General features: G+C 35.0%; 1 non-coding gene and 2 pseudogenes across 1 annotated transcript; all 3 read left to right on the top strand.

The window, feature by feature from the left end:
- Positions 1-814: 814 nt before the first annotated feature.
- Positions 815-1,310, top strand: LOC111439301 (annotated as a pseudogene).
- Positions 1,311-15,793: 14,483 nt separating this feature from the next.
- On the top strand, positions 15,794-15,865 carry TRNAP-UGG. The gene has a single exon. It is a non-coding gene; the product is annotated as a tRNA-Pro (tRNA).
- A 9,011-nt stretch (positions 15,866-24,876) lies between these two features.
- Positions 24,877-26,479, top strand: part of LOC111439302 — a 75,746-nt pseudogene continuing 74,143 nt past the window's right edge.

Genomic DNA, 26,479 nt, shown 5'->3' with positions numbered 1-26,479 from the left:
AAAAAGATAGGGATGTTTATAAGTTTTGTAGTCAATGTTACCAGTGTTTTATGTGCCAGACCTGAGGAACAATTTGTTGAATAGTGGTAAATTGCAAGCAAAGGGGGTTATCATTTTGTTTCAAAATGGAACATGAGAGGTGTTTCATCCTGAGAGAGGCTTAATCATGGAGACAAAGATGTCTTTGAATCGAATGTTTGTATTGCATGCTATATCTCAGCCTCTAGCAGCCGTTCAAACTCAATTGAAACTTATGTGGAGAAGTGGTTCAAGGTCTCTGTCGTACACTCACCGCTCCAATTCCTCTCGTCATAGTCAGAGAAGCAGAAGGTGTTAGGATCGCACAACAACGCACGCTCGATCTAGATGAACACAAAGAACAGGATAGAGAAAAGTGCAAGGAAAACTCTGGCTAAAAGAATTTTTCTATTGATGACTTCACGTATGTACAGTAAGAGTGAATTATAGAGAATAGAAAGTACATCTCAAAGCTCTATCGGACGGGATATGTATATATAGTTCAATATACTATATATAGTTTTACCAGATTTAACCATCTACTAATATATAGCTATTTACTATATAGCTTTACAAGATTTAACCATCTACTATATATAGCTATTTACTATATATAGCTTTATCGGATATAGCTTTACTAAATATAGCTTTACCGGATATAACCGTTGACCAAGCTATAAATAAGCATCAGACTCCATAACCTAACTGAAGGGACTCAAGTTCTTCCCCCTATCATTCCACTACCCATTCCAGGAGAAGCAGTCGTTCAAGTTCCCTCCGTTGCCAACGCAGAAGTAGGTCTTCCTCGTTATCTCCTTTCCCCAAATCGTCCAGTTCCAGTCCTAGTCGTGCATCCACTAATCGAAATCATTCCATAGAGAAGCTTAAGAAAGAGGAAGAAGAGAAGAAAATGCGTGAAGTAGAGTTGAAGAAGTTAGAAGAAGATGCCGTTAGGAGGATGGAAGAATTAATTAATTCAGAAGAAGGTTGAAGAATGTTTAAACTATGAAGAGACTAAATTAGAAATACAGGGGCGAATAGAGAAAGGTCGCACGAAGTTGTTTGATGATGTTGATGTGCAGTTTGAGAAAGAGAAAGAAGCCGCTCTTATTGCTACAAGACAAAAAGAAGAACAAGCACGAAATGAAAGAGAAGAGCTAGATAAAATGCTAGAAGAGAATAGAAGAAGGGTAGAAAAAGCACAGCAATGATTAGTTCTGGAGTTGCAGTGGAAGGAAGAAGAACAATATTGTGAGCTCGAGTTGATTCAGAGACAAAAAGAAGAGGCAGCTCAGAGAACTAAGCTAGATGATAAGAGTTTGAGTTATGTTTTGCTGGGAGTTAGTGAAGAGTCAAAAGCTTACAGATTCTATGATATAGAAGCGGCAGATGAAAATAATGATATAGAAGCGGCAGATGAAAATAATGATATAGAAGCAGCAGATGAAAATAATGATAAAGAAGCAGTAGATGAAAATACTGAAAAATTTCATCTGGCTCTTTGGCTCAAGCAAGCTCTCCTAGCTCGAATAAGGCGAGGAATAAGAGACCACCAGTCTGGATGAGAGACTATGCAATAGAAGAAGTTTTTTTTGTAAAGAAGATGATGAAGCTCAGCCATGTTTACCCCTACTGAACCTGCAAACTTTGTAAACTTTAAAGAAGCATTGAAGAGTGAGAAATGGAGGCAAGCCATGGATCTGTAGCAATAAACAGAAATGACACATGGGAATTGATGAAGTTACCTGGTGGAAGTTTAGTATGAGGTCGTAGATATAAACTGATTACTATTCGTGTTCAGCTTAAGGGAGAGATTGTTAGGATTAGATTTGATTGAGTTATTTGGATTAGATTTGATCTAGTTATTTGAATTAGATTTGATTTAGTCATTCTTCAATTGGATGAGATATTTCTCCCAATTCTTCGTCCAAGACCCATGATCCAACTCCCAACATGGAAATGATAAGCTATAGAATCATTCCAAGAACCTCAATGGATGGGTTACAAACTCACATTACCAATCTCGACAACTGGACGTGTCATTGGCGTTAGAAGAATGACCGCGATCAGAGCAAGTCATGAGGATAGAAGATCCCGTTGAAGGATGATAGACCAACCTTAATCTTCAGCCTAACGAGCCAAGCTTTTGTAGAAGCAAGAAACCTTGTATTAAAGAAATTAACACCTTTTTATATAAAATTTGGATCAACCAAGAGATAAAGCTAGAATTAGATGATGAGATCCAAGATTGAGAAATAAGATTTGGAACCTTTTTCTAAATTAAGTCACTTAACAATCAAACTTGATCAAGACTTGATTGAATGACTCAGATGCAATCTACCACAAAAATTGCATGAAACTTAGAAATGACAAAGATATGCTCAGATTTCTATAAGGGGATCGTCTCAACTTGAGAGATCAATTTCATTGATCACAAATATGCTTTTACATAATAATTTGTGGGTATTTATAGTCTCCCAACAAAAGAAGTTAGTGGCCGTGATTTAATCTCGATCCCTTTAAATCTTCACAGAAGACGAAGTTAATTTGAGCATTACAAACTTTATGAAATTAAAATAATAAATAAAGTTTTCTAACCACTCATGAAATGATGCTTGCAACTCTTTTCCACTACATCAACCATCTAAATATTTACTTTTGAATCTCCAAATGGTCTTGACTCAAACGAATCAGCTTGTAACACATGAAATGATGGTTGAACCTAGCCTATCCAATTTTGTAGATGAAGTATGAATGCTTGTTGAATCTTCTTGGCATTGGGTTGTGTAATAGGTCCAGTTGGATGACCGTGATTCTCATCATCATCCCCCTCTTCAAAAGGATTCGTCCTTGAATAAGAAAAATCATCACCTACATCAAAAGAACTGTAACGACCCGAAATTTTCTACTTAATTTAAGGTCGCTACTGTATACGTACAATAAACATTGAATGCGGAAGACTTCATTTAAATTCCATAAAACATAACCTTTAACTTAAAACACAGCCATGGACTTACGTGTTTCGAAAACATCTTTAAAACGACACAACAAAAGACTCGAAATAAAATAAATAAGCACTTAAGTTTAAAACATCCTATTCTATCCCAAGTCTAAGAAAATAAATACAACTATCCTATGTATGTGCCATGATCTCGAGTTGCGATGCCGTCGTCAGCCGTAATGGAATGCCTTGCCTTAACCTGAAAAATGTAGTAGCACATGACTTGAGTAATTAAAGAAATACTCAGTAAATGACCCCACTATTGGGGTTAAATGCAACAATCACATGCAATGAAATGATGGGACCTATCTTTCATTTCGTTTCGTTTCGTTTCATTTTCCCTACGGTGTAATCCTAACAGGTAATCGTGGACGTGTACTATATACTCTACACGAAGCCCATACGTGCGAGTATGGGCTCACCAGCTAGTTCGCACACCGTTGGGCCACTGTCCCTAGCAAGTGGGCATACTCTGGGAGCCCCTTATACCAGGACCCATTAAAACTAGAACCGTCACGGCAGCGCTATGCAAAACATAACGATCATTATCCTGCCATTAGATGTACACGCCCGTGCCCTCGTGATGGGATAGGGGTATCCCCCAAAATGCATGAACACACAATATGCATGAGGTCCCACTAGTCCTACCGTTATCATTAATGAACATAACCCCCTGTCACGTTTTCATGCTGACATGTCATTCTCATTCTCATTTCTTTACATATCAACATATTCCTAGCGGGGTTATGTTTCATGCAATTTATCGTATTTCATGTCATACAGTTCATGCAGTTACATTCAAATATTCATACCAACAAGTCATAATCGTTCAAGGACCACCCATCGTCACATGCATAACATATCACATCAGACTAAAAGCATACATAGCATACATTCATGTTCACATAACTACGTACTTGAGCACAATAATCTAGCATACAATGTACCATATCATAAACAAGTCATAACGTAAACACTTCATAGTCATATTGTTCTCTAACTTACCATAACGCTATCGTTCTATCAATCTATCACAAACCTATCCCTTTCTACCCATAACCTAACCGTATTCTTTCATCAATCTCTCCTATCCATAGCACTCTAGTATGTAACCTAACCTTAACGTTTCATGAACATATCTTACTTCTATTGTTACATTTCATTTTGTGCATCCTTCTCGTATCCTATCTCAAACATATCCTTGAGCACATCGTACCATAATTATTATCATACAAACCACCTTTAATAACATAACATAACATATAGGAAGCATATCGATCCATAGACAATTCACACATATCAATATATATATATATGACACGTGCAGAACCATAGGGCACGTGTCAACATCAAATATAATCATGCCGATAGTAAGGTCACTTATCTGGTTAGCTTAAGTCGTCGTCCCAAATATATCCTTAATGAAAGTTCGATTCCGTCGTTATCCTTAATGAAAGTCAATTGAACTCCAAGTCAACCTATGTAAGCCCATGACATCAGTTTCAAGTTTGAACTCTATAAAATTATTTCTCTAATTTACATTGGCCATTCTTAAATTCTGATATTTCCTGACAAAATTTGATGGAGTTCCTTGCCCTCTGATGTTTCCTGTTATATTTTTTTAAAATCATGTTCAACAAAATCTTTTCTCAATCTTCCATCTTCCATCTTCCATCTTCCATCTTCCACTGTAATTATTTTTTAGATATTATTGACCAATTTTGTTAATCTATCCTTACTTCCAAATCTTCTCTTTTTATTTTTACTTTCATTTTTTTTTTCTCTAGTTAACAGTATTCTGTATTTCCATCTCTATTTAGTTTTTTTTTTCTTATTTTCTTTGTCTATAAAATTATTGACAACATAAATCATTGTAACAATTGAGGAGATCTAAAATATAATTGGTTGTGATTTCCTGAAACTCATACAAAATTATTTTCCTTTAATCTCTAATTCAAAACAAAATAATGGTAACCAAATTAATATTACTTAATAAAATAAGAGGAAGATTTAACATGTCACTACTGACCTCTTCAAATGACGTATCTCCTCCGCCGAACTAAATCTGCTTAAACTTTTTGTTTTTTTTTTCCTATTTGTTTGGGCAGTAACAAAGAAATTTTGAGTAAATCTTTACAGAAAAGAATTCCTGATTTATTGCTAGATTTATTTGTAGGGAAGGAGTAGTGAGAGATTGAAGAAAGGAGTAGGGATCGGTTACCAAATGTTTTTTTTTATATATTTATATTTTATTTATTTATTATTATTATTATTATTTTATTTTATTTTCCTCAATTGTTACCCGAACTCAACTCAGCAACATTGAAAGTAAAATGTACACCGTGATTCTTATCATCATCTCCCTCTTTAGGATTCGTCCTCGAATCAGAAAAATCATCACCTACATCAAAAGGACTCAATTTAGCAACATTGAAAGTATAATGTATTGACAATTCTACGGGAACATCGAAGGAGTGGTGAAAGATTGAAGAAAGGAGTAGGGATCGGTTACCAAATGTTTTTTTATATATATATATATATTATTTATTTATTTATTTATTTATTATTATTATTATTTTATTTTATTTTATTTTCCTCAGTTGTTATCAGAACTCAACTCAGCAACATTGAAAGTAAAATGTACACCGTGATTCTTATCATCATCTCCCTCTTCAGGATTCGTCCTCGAATCAGAAAAATCATCACCTACATCAAAAGGACTCAATTTAGCAACATTGAAAGTATAATGTATTGACAATTCTACGGGAACATCAATTTTATTGTTCCATGCAATAAAATGAGTCATTTTACTAAATGTCTTATGGAGAGGAATCCATAGTCAGGTTATGCAACTTAGTCAACTTGAATCAGGTGCGGTGAGCGTGGATCAAACACGTGACCTTGAAATCTATAGTGACACTCTCCCAACTAAGCTATCACTCTCCCAACTGAGCTATCCCTGCTAACATTAAAAATAAAAATTCATAACTAAAGTTATTTCCACTAATTCATTATATTTTAAAAAGAAATAATAATCAACTAAACTATAAAATGGATCAAACACGTGACCTTCAAATCTTTAGTCTGACGCTCTCCCAACTGAGCTATCCCCGCAATCATCAGAAATGAAAATTCATCAGAAATAATGACTAATTTTTTATTGAATAGTCAGGTTACGCAAATAGAAACAGGTGCGGTGAATGTGGAGATTGAACACGTGACCTTCAAATCTTAAATCTGACGCTCTCCAAACTGAGCTATCCTCGCTAACATTAAAAGTGAATGTTTTTAAGTAAAGATATTTCCGCTAATTAATTGAAATTTTAGAAAGAAATGATCTCTAATTTTAGATTGAATAGTCAAATTGTGCAAAGTGAACCATGTGTGGTTAACATGGATCGAGCACGAGGCCTTCAGATCTTCAATCTAACGCTCTCTCAACTGAGCTATCCACACTAACATTAAAAATGAAAATTCATCAGTAAAGGTATTTTCGCTAATTCATTGAAATTTTAAATAGAAATAATCACTAATTTTTAATAAGATATTCAAGTTATCCAACTTGTATAAGGTGCGGTGAACTAGAACACATTAGGTATTTCCGATAATTCATTGAGATTTCAGAAAGGAATAATGACTAATTTTAGATTGAATAGTCGGGTTATGCAACTAGAATTAGGTGCGGTGAACGTGGAGATCAAACACGTGACCTTCAAATCTTCAGTCTGACGCACCCTCAACAGAGCTATCCCTGCTAATATTAAAAATGAAAATTCATAATTAAAGGTATTTCCGCTAATTCATTATATTTAAAAAAGAAATAATCACTAATTTTAGATTGAATAAGCAAGTTATGTTTTTAGATTGTATAGTCAGGTAATAAACTTGTATTAGGTGCGTTGAACGTGGATAAAACACGTGTGACATTAAAATCTACAGTCTAACAATCTCCCAACTGAGCTACTCTTGCTAACATTAAAAAAGAATATTCATCAATAAAGGTATTGGGTACACTTCTGGAAATTCAACGAAAGACAATAGTATTAGACCGAGATGCCAGATTTAAATCTCGCTTTTGGAAAATTCAACAAAAGGCATTGGGTACGCAGTTATAGTACGACATTCCACCCATAAACAGATGGTCAAACAGAAATGCTCAAGCAAATATTGGAAGACATGTTGAGGGTATATGTGATGGATTTTGCAGGAAGTTGGGATAAGTACCTACCCTTATGAAATTCGCTTATAATAATACTTGCCAAGCCACCATACAAATGGCCACATATGAGGTTCTCTATGGACGAAGATTTCGCTCCCCTATCTTTTGGGAAGGAGGGGGGCAAACGACAACTATTGGGCTAGAGCTGGTGCAAATTACCAACACCGCAGTCTAGAAGATTAAAGCTAGGATACAAACCGCACAAAGCCGAGAGAAAAGCTATGCAGACCTAAGGCGCAAGGACATGAAATTGTAGGTAGGGGATCATATATTCCTAAAGGTAGCACCCCATGAGAGGGGTGCTCAGGTAGGGTAAAAAGGGGAAGCTAAGCCCTAGGTTTATCCGTCCCTTTGAGATATTAGAAAGGATTGGATCTGTGGTCTATAGAATCGGGCAATGCCCAAACTTGTCTGTAGTACATAACATCTTTCATGTATCCATACTACGCAAGTATACCCTAGATCGTTCGCACGTACTGGCTCATGAAACTCTCTTCTCGAGAGATGACCTAACGTATAAAGAAGACCCAATTCAAATAATAGACAAGAAAGTCAAATGATTGAGAAACAAGAAAATCTCTCTTGTTAAGGTCCTATGGAAGAATCATAGAGTAGAAGAAGCCACTTGGGAAACAGAAGGCAAATAAGAACCTTGTACCCTCACCTATTTTAGAATAAGCACTTTCGATGACCGAAAGTTTTCAAAGGAGAGGAGAATTTGCAACACTCAAGGTCTCCAATAAGGGACAGTGGATAATCCCTACTAGGTTGTATCTAGAAGCAAAGAACAAGTAAAATTGAAAAAATATGTAGAAAATGGTACTTTTTCTAATTTCTATAAACTTCCCAAATCATTAAATTTTTTATAGAATAAGAATTACACTCAAAGACGTTCCTCCAAATCAATTCCTTTAGCTTGAAGAAAGGATATGGAAGAGGTTCAATGAAGAAATAGGGCCTTGAAACCCTTAGAATCGGCTTCCCAATAAGAAATCCTTTGTTTTATCTCCAGCGATAAATCAGATTTTGGATGAACTTTCGAAGTGAATATCTTAGGCTACAATCCACGAGAAGGTATCAAATCAATCCCTAGCCCTTCCTTGTAATACCCATCTTTAAGTTTCACGAAGAAATCGAGGAGAGAAACGCTGTAAATGTGGCTGTACAGGCCGAGTTTCAGATGGCGGCGACTCGAAAAATGCGCATCTTCTTCCTGTTCAGAGGAAGAAAACGATGATATGGCCAGTTCAACTGAACTGTCCAAGTCAACTCAAAATTTGACATTTTCTTGGATTTTCTCAATTTTAACCCCATTTCAGACCGATTCTCATAGAAAATCTTATGGTTTCAGAAACTAGACACAATAAGGAGTACATGGAAGGAAATTTGAAGTAATTCAGATACTGGAAGCTCAAGAATGGACGTCACAAACGTCGACGACGAGGCAAGTAGCCACCTTGAATTTTTTGTTAAGAAATACTTGTAGAAATTGCTTGGATTTTCATATGAACCCTAAACCAAGTATGAATTAAGGATATATGAAAGAAAAAACCAAAGAACCGTGAGTTAAGACCCTGAACCGATTAAATAGCTCGAGATTTAAGTAACATTAAAATAACCCACTATATGAGCTCCGCTGCCTATCAAATTTTAATACTGAGCATATTATAGTATGTTGAGGTTAGATATGAAATTTGGTGGTCATTGGATAAGGATAAGTAGGTAAACCAAGAAACGGTGTAAAATGACCATAATGCCCCTAAGGTAATTTACCTTCGATTCATGACCTAGATGACCTTCAAATGCTATGAAATTCATCAGTAGATCTTATTTTATGAAGTGTTATATGCATCCTTATCCCAAGAGGTTTATATAAGGTAATGAAGTTTGGGAGTTATTGGAAAACTTTAGTTAGCGAAACTAAGATATGGGAGAAAATGCTCATCACGATCCATATGACCTTTGCCATGAATTACGATGTTGATAAGTTTTGTAGTCAATGTTACCAATGTTTGCTGCACACAAAAAAAGATAGGGATGTTAAGTTTTTAAGTCACTTTTGGAAACTATAGTGGATAAATTCGGTACAAAATTATTGTTTTCAACTGCATGTCATCCTCAGATTCATGAGCAAACTGAGGTGGTTAATAAAATATTAGGAGCATTGCTTAGGGCTATTATTTATAAGAATATTAAGTCATAAATTGGGTAACAAATTATTGTTTTCAATTACATGTCATCTTCAGATTAATGAGCAAATTGAGGTGGTTAATAGAACATTAGGAGCATTGCTTAGGGCTATTATTTGTAAGAATATTAAGTCATGGGACGAATGTTTGCCACTCAATGTTCTCTTTTTGAAGTTGCTTATGCATTTAATCCACTTACGCGTCTTGATTTGCTTTCTATTCATTCTAATAATTTTGTGAGTAAAGTAGCCACAAGTAAGGCAAATGGGATCAAAACATTGCATAAAGAGGGGAAGGAGACAATTGAGAAAGAAAATTTCAATGTTGCTTCAAGAATTAACAAAGGACGGAATGAAATCATTTTTCAACCCGGTAACTGGGTTTGGATACATTTTCGTAAGGAGTGATTCCCATCTCAAAGGAAGACAAAGTTACATCCAAGAGGGGATGACCCTTATCAAGTCCTTGAAAGAATTAATAACAATGCATATAAAATGATATTCTAGGAGAATTTTCAGCACATTCTACTTTCAATGTTGCTGTCTTGAGTCCTTTTCATGTAGGTGATGATTTTCTGATTCGAGGACGAATCCTTTTGAAGAGGGGGAAGATGATAAGGATCACGGTGTTTCAAATGTTCCAACCGGACCTATTACAGGATCCAAGACCAAGAAGATTCAACAAGCATTCATTCTTCATCTACAAAATTGGATAGGCTCGGTTCAACTATTATTTCATGTGTTACAAGCTTATTAGATTGAGAAATGACCATTTGGAGCTTCAGAAGTGAATCTTTACACAGTTGAAGGAGTAAATGAAGTTGCAAGCATCATTACATGTGTTGTTAGAAAACTTTATTTATTTTTAATTTCATAAAGTTTGTAATGGTAGAATTGTCAAATGTACTTGTTTTTTTTTTTGGAGATTTAAGGGGATCGAGATTAAATACCGGCCACTAACTTCTCTATGGGAGACTATAAATACCCACAAATTATTATGTAAAAATCAGATTTGTGATGAATGAAATTGATCTCTCAAGTTGAGAAGTTCCCCTTCAAAATCTAAGCATCATCTATGCAAGTTTCATGTCATTCTTGTGGTAGAATTGCATGTGAGCCATGCAGTTTCACATTGTGTAGTTGAGTGAAATTCTCAACCTTCTACTTATTTTTTGGGATTTCTTTTCACCGTATTCATTGTAATTTATCTTGATACAAACAAGTTTATTTTTGTAGGGAATGTAGTAAGCACATAGATTTATTAATTATGGTAAACTTTTGTATAAATCGAAGTAAATATAAATAGAGTAACATGAGATAGAAGTAAACATAGTAATAAAAATAAACTACATAAAGTTAAAGGAAGTTAATCCCATTTTACAATATAAATATAGTTCAATTGTATCAAAGAAGTAATCTTGAAAACTAGCCACTCCAGATCAATCTATGTTTGGAAAACTAAAATAAAGAAAAAATAAATAAATAAAAATATTTTTCAAAAACTTAGTTTGGTGTGTAATTCTGCTTAAAATTCAAATATTTATATATATATATATATATATATATATATAAAAGGATAAAACCCATAATTTTGAAATAAAACAAAAAAACAAAATAGTTATCAAATGGGCCTAATTTTTAACATGACAATGCTGCTTCAATTGTGTGATAGACCATGTGAAGTTAACATGACAATAATAGTAGGTTCTAAAGCACAAAAATATGTGGATAAATTTCATATATTGGGGTGCGGAAAACATATACACACGGGCAACTAAAAATAATAGATCCACTATAAGGGCATTTGGTCTATGGTATGATTTTTTTTTTTTTTTACAAATTAGGTGGAATGAACAAACAAAAATAATGAGTTTAAAATTACCAAACAAAATATCAATTTTCAAATAGAATTGAGACAAGACCATTCAAAAAAAGAAAAGGACAAAAGAAAAATATTAAATACATTTTCAACTAATGCATTTGGTTGAGAGATATTATGGCCAGTATAAGAAAAATATAGCATTAACTAATTTTCATGGACACATATGGATACTTAGCATACTAAAATGACTGTTATTATTGGTATCAAACAATAACAATTCATATTAGCTAAATCTTCCAATTGATAATTAGGCTATCAACATGTTTGCTACTTTTATCTAAAACTTGATCACGAGTTTTTCATATTTGCGTTGTAAAATTATGTATTTCTATGGATATCATTTCTATTTCTAGAATTGAAACAAAAGCATGTGGATAAATTTCAAATAGTGAGGCGCATAAAAGATATGGACCAGCAACTAAAAATGATAGATCCACTACAAGTCATTTGGTCTAGTGGTATGATTCTCGCTTCGGGTGCGAGAGGTCTCGAGTTTGATTCTTAAAATGCCCCCAACAATTATATGAAATTGAAGCATGCAATATAATAAGATTTGAAATAAGTTTTTTAAACCTTGAACCAGGAAGTAATTTAGATGGATATTTGGAAAGAAAAAAAAAACTATATTTAATTATAATTTACCAGTGTCTTTATAACATGTTAATTAAAGAGAGGAAACAACAAGAATAAACAAACAAAGAAAATTTGTGTATGTATGATTCTCTTCAAATCTTGGAAACTACAAGGATTCCTCTCCTTTCTTGACATAAAGACTTACTTTTTCGGGACATAGACCATAAACAGTGAACAATAACATTTAAAGAAGGCCGAGGTAGCATAATCAGTGAACAATAGCATAATCATTCCATGAAGGCCAAGGTAGTCTTATAAAAGAAGATGAGTGTACCACTTTCAAATCATTGCATGAGAACTTGCGAAAGTTTTGTAAAAGAAGACGAGGGTACCACTTTCTATTGCAGAATTTCTATGTATAGAGAATGAACCATATTCTTGGGAGATAAGATAGAGCCTCGAGCCTAACTTCAAAGGCATTACACAAATTGTTCTATGATTTTTTTTTTAGGAAATCTTTGTTATGTTGTCCGCGGAAGGTTTCAGGAAAGGGATACAGATTCTTACACAAATTGTTCTATGATATTGGAAATCTTTGTTATGTTGTCCGCGGAAGGTTTCAGGAAAGGGACACAGATTCTCTATTGCACTGACCTCCCAATAGAAGTTTTACCTAGGTCATCTGTCGTCACAATTCTTTTAAGGAAGATGCGCCCAAATAACAAGTGAACAATAACATTTAAAGAAGTTTCAGAGAGCAAGAAGAGGATTATGATAGAAGTTGCCCTAGGTAAAACTTCTTTAAATGTCTTAGCCAATCATGACCTCATAATGAGGAGTCTCTTGGACAACAATAACATATGGACAACAAATGTCTTAGCCAATTGTGACGGTCATGATTGCTCAAGGCGTGTCGCCCAAATAATCGGTAAACAATAACATTGCCCAAATAACCGCCTTGGACAACAAATCGTTTACAAGAATTGTTGAGACATGCAACATGCAACCACAGGCAACACGCCTTGGTTAATCATGACTGTGACATCTGCCCCCACACAATTTATTGGATGAGGCTGACTTTAGGTCTCTCGATGCGCTTCCAGCTGATCTCATAATGAGGAGTCTCTTCCAACCTACTAGGTGCTGTTGAAAATCACTTCTCGGTTTGTTGAGTCTTCATGTCTTCTCTGTTCGTGTCTTTCCTAATTTCTTCGCTTGAAACTTTTTCTTATTTGTATGACGTCATACCACCTGCTTCTACTTGATGTCTTCTTGGTCGAAATAATAACGTTACAAGTTACTAACGTGTTCAACAAGGTTAGTCCGCATCAATAAGAGCAATTGGATTCTATATGATGTCTTCGTAATCTTATGGATAACTTTAACTAGTCCATAGTATTTTCACACCAGTTTTTGGTTCTTGTTGCTTTGAACTCGAAGTTTATCTGAACTTAACTTATATGAACTCTTTATTTTTCTTGAAATTATTGTGGTTGACGCTTCCGACTGACCCTTCTCTTCATCCGTCTAGAAGATATTTCTGTGTGAACATGTGTTGCTTCAGTGGTTTGTCTCTGTCTCCCTTCTTCAGTATCTGACCTTGTTTTTGTCTCTCCTGGTGGGGATAAATCCATTATCTAACATTGTTTTGCGTCGTGGTGTTCATGTAGTGGCAACAAGGTTTCTATTGAGGTTGGCTCACTCGAGCTCCCCTTTTCAATTACAACAATAGCAGCAACCGTAGATTCATCATGACTATGATTCTATCACAACTGTAGTATCGACATCATTTTCAACCCTCTTGGTTGATGGATGTTTTTTTGAATGAACGTCGGGTTAGACTCCATTACTAGACATTTTGCTATGGGCATGTAAGTGACTTTGTGTTTCAGCAGGACATTCATTTCTGATACGACGTCGAAGTCATCCATTTCAACTATCACTAAACAATTTGCCTAGTCCAAGGCTCCAGCTTGATTAGAGTTCTCATTGTGACTCTTAAGACAGGTAAAGCTTCCAATTTAACGGCGTTCATCTTTCCTGTATCTTGATGCCAAAGGATGTTAAAATATTTTGCATCGGTCTCCATCATGAGTTGTGGGTGGCTCTAGAGTTGACAATGGTGTTCCTTACTACTTTGTGCTTTACCCAAACCTCGACATACATAATATATATATTCATTTAACTATAACACATATGGTCCATGGAAGAATTGTAACTCTTATGCTCATTAATAATATAATGGCTACTACCTAAATTATAACCTAAAGTTGATAATTGATGTCCAATTAGTCAACCCTAAATTTGTAATCATTGTGGAGTGATTGAAATTACAATGGAAGTAGTTTAAACTCCTAGTACCTAAAATGAAGTTGGTCTCTTCTAATAAAATAGGAATTTCTCTTTAATATCATTAATACAATTATGCTTCATCTTGAACCTACTAAACATGAAACTAAAATTGCGTTCAATTTAACTCCATTTTATTGTCATCTTGAATGACGTGTAGGATATATTCTTGATTTACCTTGATATTTCATATTAGTTAAGCTTTCTGCAAAATCACAATTAGACAACAACAAAGATGAACTTGGGTCTGTTTATTATTTTAAACAAAATTTCTTTTTCCATCTTCTTCCTAATAACTCTGCAACTAAATTCATATTATGCTAAGAAACAAATCTTTTACTTGCAAGAAGTAAAATATGCAACTTTAACTAAAATTTCATCTAAACAAACTTTACTGCCATACAACATAGATTACAATTATAGCCTTCAAACAAAAACTAGAGTAGTTGTGGTGAACGGGATAGAAACTCTAGTGTTCATCCATAATATACAACCACTACCTAAATTATGACCTAAAAATTTGAAAACATAAGTTGTAGTTGAAAATTACATAAAACAATCCCCTAAATCCAAGTACTCGTGTTCAATTAGTAAATCCTAAAGATAGTATAACATAAAGTAATTGATGCTCCACATGAAGTAATTTAATGTTCCAGTTACTTTACTAAAGTTTATCTCGTCTTTAATGAAGCATGTGTTGCACTTGAGTTCATGAAATGTTTATAGACTCCAACTCTTAGTACTATTAATGCAATTATATTTCATATGAGTTTGTAATAAATCAAACTATGGTACCATTCAATACAACTTCATTTTCTTGTCATACGAAGCAAACTAGAAGAATTAAATCAAACAAATTGATGAACTGAGCCGAATAAATCCAACCCAACCCAAACTGATTAGTTTGATTCATTTGTTGGGTTGTAATTTATTTGATAACACTTGCATATTAGAACAATTCAATATTACATGCCTTACTTACAAGTAAAATACTAGACCATCAACTTTTTGTTTTATATTCCAACAACCGCTCAAGAAAATAGATTTCAAACTTGAGAGAAAAAAATATATTGAGTAGGAGTTAAAAATATTGCATTTTTTTTAGAAAGGGCATTTGGTCTAGTGATATGATTCTCGCTTAGGGTGCAAGAGGTCCCGAGTTTAATTCTCGGAATGTGCCCCTATGTTCATTTCTCAAAAGATGAGCCTCAGAGAAAGCAATTCAGCAGCAACCTAGTGTATTATCATTTAATGATAATGCTCTTTTAATATCATTTACTTGTGTACTCCGAAAATAACTTCTATTCTTTTTTCTTCTCTCTACAGTAATTATATATATGTCTCAAATGTGAAACTATCAAACTAAAACTTACACTAGAAAATAACTTCTATTTTTTTTTTCTTCTCTCTACAGTAATTATCACAAACCCTATGTAGATAATTTAACAGCCGTCTAGATCTAAATGATATAATAATAATTGCACATGGATTTGATTAACAAAGAAAATAAATTAAATAATTATGATACATTCCATAAACAACTTAATATATATTTCATAATAAGGGCATTTGGTCTAGTGGTATGATTCTTGCTTTGGGTGCAAGAGATCTCGAGTTCGATTCTCGGAATGACCCTCCAAAAAAAAAAAAAAAGTTATAAAAAATCTCGGAATCCCCCTCCAAACAAACAAAAAAGCTTCGTCTCGAGCCGGACTTCAAAAAGAGCATTACACAAATTGTTCTATTGTATTCTAAAGAGCGGTTATGAAGAAGTTTCAGAGAGCCATAGGTTCGAATCCAGCCACCCTAATGTGGTATTCAAAGGGGCCGAAGTGCAAAGCCACACTAAAAAAAAAGATCTTCTTTTCTATCACACATAGAATTGTCATTCTTTTGTCTTTTGAAACCCCTTACGTTATCAGTCATCAGACAGGTTTTTGGTATCATATATCGAGATAATTATTATGAAAAAACTATTCCACTAGTGTGACTTAGATACCCTTTCTTTGTGGTATCAGTCATGATATTTGAATAGCCTGAAGTCATCATAGCCTCTCCACCAGTTTTGAAGACTCCTTCAGCATCAATGTGCTCCATTGAAAGAGATCAGGCCCTTTCCTAAACCAGAATCGGACACAAAATGCCGAGGAGAAAGTCGAAAGCGAGCTCTTTTCGCGTATACGCAATCTCGAAACCCAATTAGCTCACGGACTGTCTCCTCAACCCTGGCGAGTATGAGTGCTTGGTAAGAGAGAATGTCGAATGAGAAAGACATTCGATTACGGCAACATTCGCAACTACCAAAGTGCACTAAACCTAGTAGAGATCTTCGACCTAACGATAATGGAACTTCAAGCCCATGTAATCAATCCGCTTTGTACCTTATTGTTGACCAAATTGGATGCACGACAAGCCTAAATTCTCTCTCAGTCACCCGAAGACAAAAGGAAGATCAGATCCGAAGTTTACGAATCGAAGAGAAAGTGGATCTGAGTTCTACACGCTTTCATTTTCAAAAGCTTCGCTTACCTACGGTACTTTATTCAGGATGTGCAACAATACGGTCATCTCTCAGCCGTGTATAGAGAATTCCTTGATCATTTCCTTGGCGGATAACACAACTGAAATCGCTTCCCTGACCGCCCATCTTATGAGTCCATTCTTGTCTTGTTCGTTTGTTGTACTATTCTATACCTCTCTCGATTGATAGAAAGACGTTCGGGAGCTGGGAGGGCCTATCGTGAGGGAACTTTCCTTTTCACGGTAGGCAAAGGTAAAGCGGGAGCTGCATATGTCCACGGTGATCAAGGCAGAGCGACTCCTTCTTTAAAAGAGGTTGGTATTATCGAAACTGTTAGATCTGCTTTCGTTAAAGAAAAAAATAGGAGCTCTTGGTTTGGCCAATATCGATTCGTATGGCAATGCGGACTCAACTCAAGATCGCTTTTCATACTGCTGCTATGAGCCGAAATAGCTAGTAAGCTATCTTGCTAAACGAAAGGAAAAAGCACATACGGGTTGACCTTGTTACAAGAGGCGGGGGCCAGCCAAAGAAGGTCAGTCAAACTAGGTTAGGACCCTTGATCCGATTCAGCTAGGTTCTTCCATGCGAGAATGTATGCGTATCGGTATCCTCTTTAGGAATAGTTTCTTCCTTTTTTTATTTATACGTTTGGAGAAACCAGCTAAGCCCGCCTTTCTTACCAGGTGTGATTCAATCTTTTAGCTCAAACTTTTCTATTGTCCGACAGAAAAGGTATGTTTTTCCGCTTATCGTGCAACTAGCCAACTAGCCAAAGAGAAAGGGAGAGGGATCATGTCAATCAATTTGTATGTGCATTTTGTCCGTCCTGTACTTATCTGCTTAGCTTTCTTAGCCAACATCTCCGGTTTCCCCCGAACCAAGAGGTCCTGCTTATCCATACCAAACAGTCACACTTTTCAGTCGAAAGACTGATTTTTTCATAAAGTCGGTTCATAGATCAAGAAAGAATGAAGCTGCTTACAGGGACGATTACGCGATACGTCTTTTCATACTCGCCTTTTCTTTAACCCTGCTATCAACCTAGCCATTCTCGCTTGTTGCTTTAAGGGGTCCCCCACTGTAGATTACTCGGATTGGTTCTCGCGTCCCTGTGCCAAAAAGGATGGGCGAGTTTGGTTTGAGTGTTCATCGATTGGGTGGATCCATATGCTCTAGGGGGTGAGACGAGGTGTAGAGCAGTCTGGTCAGCGCATCTGTTTTGGGTATGTTGTCCGCTAGAGGTTTTAGGAAAGGGGGTACAAATTTTCTACATAGGTCATCTGTGGTCACAATCCTTTTAAGGAAGATGCTCCCAAATAATCGGTGAACAATAGCCTTGAAAGAAGTTTCAGAGAGCAAGAAGAGGCAGAACAGAGAATAGGAGTGAGTCGTGCAAGGAAGAAGGAACTAGTAGGTTTAATTTGGGTTCGTTTGAACTAAAAAACGAACCAAAATTTTTCAAACGAACCCAAATTTAAGACTCACTAGCCAAAAGTTCATATGTGGTAAAAAAACAAACCTTCCGTGGCCCAACCCTTATTCGCAGTCCGCATCCAACCATTTCTTTTTCAACCTACACGTATTCTCCAGGCCAAACTCACGTAACTAGTCACAAGATGCGGCCCACAACTGAACGGAAGACAAGTGTCACAATCGCTCTCTTGTAGTAGTGAGACAATGATTATGTGACATTTGTTCTAATCCAATGAACAAGTCAACAATGCAAAATTAAGATTGAACGAACAATAGCAGTGTATGCTCGAATCATGTTTAGAAGAAATATTTTAGAAAACGTGAGCGAGGAAATACGTTAAAAACAATTTCAAATAAAGCAATGTTATAAGCTACAAGTGAAGAAACAACAACTGATCACGTTCTCCTATAGTACATTTTGGGACATTTTAGTCTTGATGGGTGTAGATATGATTTTGAGGACTAATCATACACCCCGTATTGGCACAACAATAATAGTAAAGGCCTATCTAAGATGAAAGCAAGTAAAAGGGGTTTGGAATGAGCATGCCACCATGAACCACAAATCGTTTACAAGAATAGCTGAGACATCTAACATGCAGCCATAGGCAACACGCCTTGGCCAATCATGACCGCGACATCTGCCCTTATACAAATTGTCAATATCTCTATCAACCGGCTCTTCCTAAACTCAACGTTGTAGAATGAGGCTGACTTTAGATCTCGCGACGCGCTTCTAACTGATCTCAGTATTGAGGAGTCTTTTCCAACCTACTAGGAGCTGTTGAAAATCACTTCTCGGTTTGTTAACTCTTCAAGTCTTCTCTGTTGGTGTCTTTCCTACTTTCTTCGCTTGAAACAATTTCTTCTTTGCATGACGTCATACCACCTACTTTTGCTTGATGTTTTCTTGGTCGGAATAATAACGTTTCAAGTTACTGACGTGGACAACAGGGTTAGTCTGTATCCATAGGAGCAATTGGATCCTATATGATGTCTTCCTAATCTTGTGGACAACTTCGACTAATCCATAGAATTTTCGCACCAGTCTTTGGTGCTTGTTGCTTTGAACTCAAAGTTGATCTGACCTTAACCATTAGTCAATATTTCTTCTTACATTTTCTCTATCATGTTCTTTGTGTTCATTTAGATCAAGTGTGTGCATTTTTGTGTGATTCTAATAACTGGTATCAGAGCGAGGAGAGATTCACCACGATCTGTGAAGATGGAAAGTTCAACGACTGGAATTGAAAAGTTTGATGGATTCGTTATCAGTTTCTAGAAGATGCAGATTGAAGATTATCTATACGAGAAAGAAATTCAAGAACCCATTTTGGGAGTGAAGTTTGATACCATGACCACGGAGGAGTGGAAGCTCAAGGATTGTCATGCCGTAGGGTTAATCTGGTTGACGCTGCCAGGGAACCAAAAAAAGTGCGATTGGAAATGGTCCATACAGACATTTGGGGACCATCTCCAGGTTCTTATTTCTAGTACCAAAATTTCATGGATTAGATGTCTCGCACTGTGCAACGACAACTCTCTATTTTCCTAAGGCTAGTCAGATATCTCATAGCCACTCTTTTCCTCCTCACCATATCTAGACACTATACTGTTGATCCAGTATTGTCTTATATAGTTAACGTTCACTCTTTAACGTCCAAGGACATTTTATAACTACCACGAAAATCAAAACATACAAGTTTTACAACATATCATATACTACAAAATAGGGTTAGACTGCTTAATTGGTCGTGGAGAGAGTGTCATCGAGCTGAGTCATAGAGATAGACGACTCTTTATCCTAAGAAAAAATCTATAGAATTTAAAATCTGGCTGATCTGATACCAATTTCTCACCGCCCAAATTTCAAGGGTTCAAAACTCAAATAGAAACTAAAATTGAGAGTGAAAACAAATAAAAATAAAAGTAAATTAATATAAAATAAGAAAATATTGTAAAATTAAAATGAGATTGAGAAAACACCACAACATTAAATGTAAAATAAAATTAAATTATAAGATGGTGTTGTTCAAATTTATCCAAACAAAAAAAAAAGTGTTTGAGATACAATTATAAAAAAGAAAAAAGTAAAAAAAAACTGAAACATAAAGACAGACTAACGCTACATAACGACCCCATCTGTGAATGCACAACCTTTGAAGGCTCCCTCATCTCAACGATAAGTTCTATTACGAGCCCATCCAAAATAATCACACCTATGACCGCATCTCCTGACTTTAAACTACTAGTCTAAACATAGTTTCGTCACGAAAGCTTTAGAGATAAATCTATCTTTACAAAAATATTTTTCTCTTAATTTATAATTAGTCATAAAAAGAAATAATTAGGTACAAATTTGGTCTAGAATTCAAAACTTTCAGATACCGTTCCTTAACCAGATTCAAATCTAGATTCTTGAACTCCTAGTACCTTAAATAAAGTTGGTATCCTCTCATAAAACAAGAATTTCTCTTAAAATCATTAAATTCTTATAAACTCCAGGCTCAATATCATTAATACAATTATGTTTTATCTTGAACACGCCAAACATGAAACTAAAGTGCGTTCAATTTAACTCCATTTTATTGCCATCTTGAATGATGTGTAGGGTATATTCTTGATTTACCTTAAAGTTCTTGTGACATGACAGTTCATATTAGTTATGCTTTTTGCAAAATCACAAGTTAAAAGACAACAACGATGAACCCCATATTTGTCAATTCAAAGACAATTTCTTTCTCCATCTTATCGATTATAATAGTTCAACTAAATCCATATTAAGCAAAGAAACAAGTTTACAACTCATAAAAACAACTACCTAAATTATGTCCTAAAAATTTGAAAACATAAGTTGTGGTTGATAATTACACAAAAATTTCCCTAAATCCATGAATTCGTGTCCAATTAGTCAATCCTAAAGATTGTAACTAGCATATAGTAATTGAAGCTCCACACATGAAGTAATTTAAAGTTCCCGTTACCTAACTAAAGTTCATCTCATCTTTAATGAAGCATGAATTGCACTGAAGTTCATGAAATGCTTATAGACTCCAACTCTGAGTACTATTAATGCAATTATGTTTCATATGAGTTTGTCATAAATGAAACTAAGGTGCATTCAATACAACTTTATTTTCTTGTCATACGAGGCAAAATAGAAAAATTAAATCAAACAAACTGATGAACTGAACCAAATCAATCCAACCAAAATTGATTGGTTTATTTCTTTTGTTGGGTTGTTGGTTTATTTGATAACCCTTGTATATTATAACAATTCAACTTTTCATTTTATAGCCCTCCAACTACTAAGAGAAAAATATATTTGAGTAGAAGCTAAAAATATTGGGTGTTCAAGAAAAGGACTTCATATTCGAAATCAACCTAACTTCATATTCGACATTTTATATTTACCATCATGCTCTTAATACTCATAGCCTTTCTTAACATCCCATCCCAAGGCTTTATTCTCAAAGACAAATTCTACATCCGAGGACTTCACGTGTTTCCTGCAATACGAAAAAATACGACCTTAATACCTAGGCCTAAGGCTTCATATGTACTGGTATGAAAGTTCGATTCTCAAAATGCCCCTTCAAGAGATTGTAGTATGAAAGATGTTTACAAAGTAAATAAATACATTAAAATAACACAAGTGACAAATATGTAAACTATGTTATTAATATTTTATTTCTATTACATCTTTCCAAAAGAAACTATTCGTTATTAATATTTTACTTCTATTCAACCTTTCCTTATTTATGACATAATTAGCGGAGATATTTTTTCATTTTCACTAGAATTGATGACGGAACATTTAGGGTTTTCTGATATAAGTATTGTGGGAATGTAGCTTAGACGGTAGATTGCTTGCTTAGCATGCGAGTGGTACGGGGATTGAATCGATACCCCATATCTCCAAAGGAAACTATTCGTTATTACTATTTTATTTCTATTCAATTTTTCCTTATTTATGACATAATGAATAGCGTTATTTTTTTATTTTCACTATTATTGATGACGAGATGTTTAAGATTTTGTGACGTAAGAATCTTGAGGATATAACCTAGATGGTAGAGCGTTTGCATCCCATGTGAGAAGTACTAGGATCAATACCATGCATCAACAAAGGAAACGATTACCAAATATATTAGTTCTTTTAAATTTTTCCTTATTTACGACATAATGAGCGGGGATAGTTTTTCATTTTCAATATCATTGATGACGGGAAGTTTAGAGTTTTTTGATGTAAAATCGTGGGAATGTAGCATGCGAGAGATACGGGGATCGATACCTCGCATCTTCAAAAGAAACTATTCGTTATTACTATTTTATTTCTATTCAATATTTCCTTATTTATGTCATAATGAGTAGCGATATTTTTTCATTTTCACTATTATTTATGACGAGACGTTTAGGGTTTTGTGTTGTAAAAATTGTGGAGATGTAGCTTAGATGGTAGAGCGCTCGCTTTGCATGCGAGTTGTATGTGGATTGATAACCCACATCTCCAAAAGAAAGTATTTAATTTGTTATTATATTTTTTCATTTTCAAAACTATGGATGCCCCATCACCAAACCAAACTATTTGTTATTAATATTTTGATATTTTTTTATTTTCACTATTATTGATGATGGGATGGAACTTCTTCACAATTGCAATATCTGACTAATGCATATGACTAATGATGATGGGGTAGCGTCCAATGCATATGACGGAACTTCTTCACAATTGTAATATCTGACTAATGAATATTATTGTCATGTATAGCTTTTATCACAATAATATAAAATTTGGGGTCAAAGCCTATATGGGACTGAAATTACCATTCACCACACACTTGTAAATTAAATTATATCTACCACCTCTGGAATTTTCCACGGAAAACCTTCCAACAGCTTGCACTTCTTCATCATTAACATCCTTAATTGGAACTAGATTTTAAGGCAAATCTTCTCCACGACACACTTTGGAACACTTTTATAGATAGTTTCAACAAACTTAATTTGCTCGTGAATACTTTGGAGTTCAATATTTATAGTTGGAGAATGCTATTAAAGTTGATAGGGTCGAATCTTACAACAAAGTCTAATTGAGTCTTCCTCTATTAGAAGATAGCTTCGAATCAAATTCTTTAGTTTGGACAATGGTTGCATTATTTTAGTCAAACAACCGACTAGTGTATTACCAATAATATAAACATTTTGTACGTGTATTTTCTTACATATTAACAATTGTATACAAATAATAATTAAATTTATGAGTAGAAGTTTGGATGGAGTTTTATTAAATAAAATAAAATAATACATTTAGGAGAACAAAACAAAGATTCAAGAAGATGTCATTCATGTCATGTTTTGATTTTTATTCTTTCTTATTTCTAAACGATTAAAAAAAATGTTATCCTCTCTCAAATATGGTTCGTTATTTGATTATTTTCTCTTGAGTGAATTTTAAGTGAAACACATTCTCCACCCAAGTAATTGCAAGATGCAAGCTTCACACTAGGAGGAATCAAAGTCCAAGTATCAACGTCCTTTTAAGTGTCAATTTTTATTCTCCATCTCAACATAAATTAAACTTATTTTCGTGAAGATATCTATTTATAAAAGCAAATATTTCAGAGTCACAAAAATAAAAATGAGATATAGATACGAGACATAAATATGATACCAAATAGATATGGTAACGGTTAGAATTGGATTTGATTGAGTTATTTGGATTAGATTTGATCTAGTTATTTGAATTAGATTTGATTTAGTCATTCTTCAATTGGATGAGAGATTTCTCCCAATTCTTCTGATCTTTCCAGTTTTATTTTTCTGTTCCTAACATTTTGGTATCAGGGTCATGCCCTAAACTAGTTAAAACTAGAAGCAGCAGTCTTCTACGTGTGTCATAATAAAAGTATGTCGATGGAGAGTTCACTTGTGCAGTCTACTGGAGGAAGGAGCCAAGGTTGTGGAAGCTTTAGAGACAAAGGAAGGGGACGAGGCAGACATACCTTCAACAAGGCCATAGTGGAGTGCTATAACTGTCACAAGCTAGGACATTTTCAATGGGAATGTCAAAGCAATACCAGACGAGGTAGACAAACCTTCAACAAGGCCACAGTGGAGTGCTATAACTGTCACAAGCTAGGACATTTTCAATGGGAATGTCAAAGCAAGGAGAAGGAGACAAACTATGTAGAGAATCGAGAAGAGATGTCGCTGATGGCTTACGTGAATATGAATAAGGCCAATAGAGAAGATATGTGGTTCCTTGACTCGGGATGTAGCAATCATATGTGTGGAAAGAAGGAATATTTTTCAGATTTTGATGGAAGTTTCAGAGATTCAGTGAAGCTGGGAACCAACTCAAGTATGGTTGTAACCGGAAAGGGTAATGTACGGCTGGAAGTGAATGGAATCATAATGATAATCACAGGAGTGTTCTATGTGTCAGAGCTGAGGAACAATTTGTTGAGTAGTGGTAAATTGCAAGCAAAGGGGGTTACCTTTTTGTTTCAAAATGGAACATGCAAGGTGTTTCATTATGAGAGAGGTTTACTCATGGAGACAAAGATGTCTTTGAATCGAATGTTCGTATTGCGTATTGCATGCTATATCGCAGCCTATAGCAGCCGTTCAAACTCAATTGAAACTTATGGGGAGAAGTGGTTCAAGGTCTCTGTCGTACACACACGGCTCCAATTCCTATCGCTATAGTCAGAGAAGCAGAAGGGACCCAAGTCCTTCCCCCTATCGTTCCACTACCCATTCCAGGAGAAGCGGCTTTCAAGTTCCCTTAGCCGCCAACGCAGAAGTAGGTCTTCCTCGTTATCTTCTTTCCCCAAATCGTCCAGTTCCAGTCCTAGTCGTGCATCCACTGATCGGAATCATTCCATAGAGAAGCTTAAGAAAGAGGAAGAAGAGAAGAAAAGGCGTGAAGCAGAGTTGAAGAAGTTAGAAGAAGATACAGCTAGAAAGATGGAAGAACTAATTAATTCAGAGGAAGGTTGAAGAAAGTTTAAACTATGAAGAGACTAAATTAGAAATACAGAGGCGAATAGAGAAAGGTCGCACGAAGTTGTTTGATGATGTTGATGTGCAGCTTGAGAAAGAGAAAGAAGCCGCTCTTACTACTACAAGACAAAAAGAAAAACAAGCACGAAAAGAGAGAGAAGATTTAGATAAAATGCTGGAAGAGAATAGAAGAAGGGTAGAAAAAGCACAACGACGATTAGTTCTGGAGCTGCAGTGGAAGGAAGAAGAAAAATATTGTGAGCTCGAGTTGATTCAGAGACAAAAAGAGGAGGGAGATCAGAGAACTAGGCTAGATGATAACAGTTTGAGTTATGTTTTACTGGGAGTTAGTGAAGAGTCAAAAGCTTACAGACTCTATGGTATAGAAGCTGTAGATGAAAATAATGATACAGAAGCGGCAGATGAAAATACTGATATAGAAGCGGCGATGAAAATACTGCAGAGGAAAATATTTCATCTGGCTCTTTGGCTGAAGCAAGCTCTCCTAGCTCGAAAAAGGCGAGGAATAAGAGACCACCAGTCTTGATGAGAGACTATTGAATAGGAGAAGATTTTTGTGAAGATGTTGATGAAGTAGTATGAATGAGAGACTATGCAATAAGAGAAGTTTTTTTGTAAAGAAGATGATGAAGCTCAGCCATGTTTACCCTACTGAGCTTGCCAACTTTGTAAACTTTAAAGAAGCATTGAAGAGTGAGAAATGGAGGCAAGCCATGGATTTGGAGCAATAAACAGAAATGGCACATGAGAATTGATGAAGTTACCTGGTAGAAGTTTAGTATGAGGTCGTAGATATAAACTGATTACTATTCGTGTTTAGTTTAAGGGAGGGATTGTTAGGATTAGATTTGATTGAGTTATTTGGATTAGATTTGATCTAGTTATTTGAATTAGATTTGATTTAGTCATTCTTCAATTGAATGAGAGATTTCTCCCAATTCTTCTGATCTTTCCAGTTTTCTTTTTCTGTTCCTAACAGTAACATGTAATTCTTAAAAAACTAGGACACCGAAGTGACAATGATATATTAATTAAAAAGAATTATTTCAAAAAATTTATCAATTTTATATTAGAAATAAATTCATATAAATAAGTTTATATATTTGTATACTTAAAAGCTTAATGTACGTTTCACTCTCAAAATATATTCAAAGTCAAGTGTCTGATACGATGGATTATAAATTTGTAATGTATCCATTGTATTAACAAGTGTTCAGTACATG

Source organism: Cucurbita moschata, unplaced genomic scaffold, assembly GCF_002738365.1.
Source record: "Cucurbita moschata cultivar Rifu unplaced genomic scaffold, Cmos_1.0 Cmo_Scf00090, whole genome shotgun sequence".
Taxonomy (NCBI): Eukaryota; Viridiplantae; Streptophyta; class Magnoliopsida; order Cucurbitales; family Cucurbitaceae; genus Cucurbita; species Cucurbita moschata.
The sequence above is the reverse complement of the archived record's forward strand: the minus strand, read 5'-3'. Positions and strand labels throughout refer to the sequence as shown.